The sequence below is a fragment of the Lichenostomus cassidix genome, chromosome 3 (genome assembly GCF_008360975.1).
Source record: "Lichenostomus cassidix isolate B80296 chromosome 3, HeHo_3.0, whole genome shotgun sequence".
In the NCBI taxonomy this organism is placed as follows: domain Eukaryota; kingdom Metazoa; phylum Chordata; class Aves; order Passeriformes; family Meliphagidae; genus Lichenostomus; species Lichenostomus cassidix.
In genome coordinates, this window is record NC_139483.1 from 112530520 (window position 1) to 112533224 (window position 2705).

Here is a 2705-nt window from a genome sequence, read left to right on the forward strand (position 1 = left end):
TACCTGTTTCAGAAAAAAATATAACTTAAGAAATTTTATTGTATCTCTCTAGCTAGCTTTAATTGACTTTACCTAGGGAAAGGAGCTTTTCTTTAGTTTTTTTTAAGAGATATAGTATCACCCTAAGGAGATGGGATCAACATACCACAGACTGGGAGTAAACCCCGAAGATAACCAGAAAGATAAAGACCATTAACAAAACATCCTCGAGACATTGTGGCACCAACTGAACATCCACAGGTCATGGGGTTATCACAGACATTCGCCAGATACCATCTGCAGCAAGGGTTTTGACTTTATAAAATTCGGGAGAAAATTATCTGAGGTTATGTGTTCTTGGAATGCTTTTCTAGGCACATCCTGGCCAGCAAATAAAGTAATGCCTGATTCTCTATCACTTCAAATACAGTGTTAGAGGGTTTTTCTTATTTTCCCACAGATTCGGTGACACCTGGGTAGAGCTTTTCCTGCTGCAGAGGCAGCAGGGCAATTCCCAGAAATCAGGCTATTTACTGCAAAAGAGGGTGAAAGTGGAACCACAATTTTGGAGTCAGATGATTTGAATTAGAGCCCAGTTACCACACCAGCTGTGGTTTGAGTTGTCCCACACTGAACTCTCAGCTGTTGCACAGACCTCTGTCCCTGAACTGCTGTGCTGGTACCTGGAGGGCAGGTGAGGCACTCAGCCCTTCCTGGGGCTGGTGCTCCATCAGGAAAAGCAGCAGGGGAAGCACAGCATTATTATTATAGATACATTTCTGTACAAAGTCATATTGCATTTCATCTTTAGTATTACATCATGTATAAATTTGCTTCAACAGTTTTGGTTTCCAGACAAAATCATAGCAATCCATAAAATAATATGGATTTTATTGCTGCTATTGTTGATTGCTGGTATTAATTTTGACAGCTATTGACTTCTACTGGAATTAATATAACAATGTCATTATTATTGTAATTGACTGTTGCTATTAATTCAATTCTTTATAATTAACTGCTAATAAATATTTGACTCCTGCAATAATGAATTAGTATCACAAGAGTACTTGTGGTACTAAGTAGTATCACAAGTTGGGAAACAACTGTTTGATGGTAATAATAAAATAAACTCTGCTAGTTGGAGGCATATGCAGGTAAAAAAAGCTGTAGAGGGACTTTGGAAAAGGGCTTGGAGGGACAAGACAATGGGGAATGGCTTCCCACTGCCAAAGGGCAGGGTTAGATGGGATATTGGGAAGGAATTCTTCCCAGGAAAGGTGGGGACGGGGTGGGATGGAATTCCCAGAGAAGCTGTGGCTGCCTCTGGATCCCTGGCAGTGTCCAAGGCCATGCTGGACAGGGCTTGGAGCACCCTGGGATACTGGGAGGTGTACCTGCCCATGGAAGGGGGTGCAATGGGATGGGCTTTAAGGCCCTTTCCCACCAAAACCTTTCAGGGATCCTCTGGGTCACTTCATTTATCCTGGGTACATTTTCTAGAACTGCATTTTGGGGTATTTCTGGCAGAAAGTAGTAAGGGCGGCAGGAGCTGCTTTAGGGCTCTCTGACCCCCAGCTGCTGCTTCACGGGTGGGTTCTGCTGGCTGAGAGCTTTTCCTTGCAAACCCTGTTCCCTGGCTGCACTGCTCCAGCTCCTCTGGCTCACCCCACATACCCAAAACCCCAACTGCCCCAGAGCATCCCAGGCTTGGCTCCAGGGAGCTGGGGTAGCTCCCAGTCAGTCAGGAAAAGGCAGGGACAAGGTGTGGGGTCTTACCTGGATCCCTGCAGCCCCTCCAGTCCTGCTGGGATTTCCTCCAACAAGGGGAGGAAGCCTTGTGGAGATCAGGCTCTGGGTAACAGCTGTGAGAGTAAATGGCCTCTGCATGGGTACTGGTTTGAAGGTAAACCAGCAGGAGGCATTAACTCCACAGAAATATCCTGTGAGAGATTTTAAGTCAGAACTACAGTTTAATAGGAAAATTACAATAAAGGGAATAGTAAAGGAACATGGGCTTAAACTGACGAAGTCAGAATAGAACCTGACACCCTGTTGGTCGGGGTGCTGGTAGCAACCAGATTAAATGGTGGTTGCAGTTCTGTTGGAGAGATGGATGGTCTTGTCATGGCTGTGATCCTGTAGAAAGGCACAGTCCTTCTCTGGATGTTCAGTGGTGGTTCTTGAGCTCTTCTTCCCTGGGAATGCAGTGGTGGTGTAGCTGTCCCGAGCCCCAGATTATATACAGGCAGGAATGCTTGGTACCTCCTCCAGGGCAGGGAAATTCATGATGGAATTCTAGGAGTCATTCTGGGGAGTCCTTGATGACCCATGAGCTGAGATGGCTCCCTCAGGGTGGCTGCTGCTTCCCCAGAGGGAGTTATCAAGGTTGAGTCATGGGGAAGATAAGGAAACTCTGTTTCCCCCATTTTAACAGCTCATCACAAGGTAATTGTTATGGGTTTGGTTTCTTCAGTGAATTTTTCTCCCATCTGCCCCCTGGAAGAAGGACAATATGAGGGGAGGGCATGGCCTTAGAGACAAATGGGGCAATTAGGAAAAAGATGTAGCTGGGTGTCACAACATTCCACTGAAATAGCTCTGGCTGGGGGCTGGTTGTGAGAAAAAAAAGTGAAGGGGAACTTGGAGGCGTGTCTGGATTTTGGTTGGTCCTGTTTCCAGGTTTGGGGGATGAAGGAGCTGTTTTGCCTGTTTCCCTGTTGCCTGGG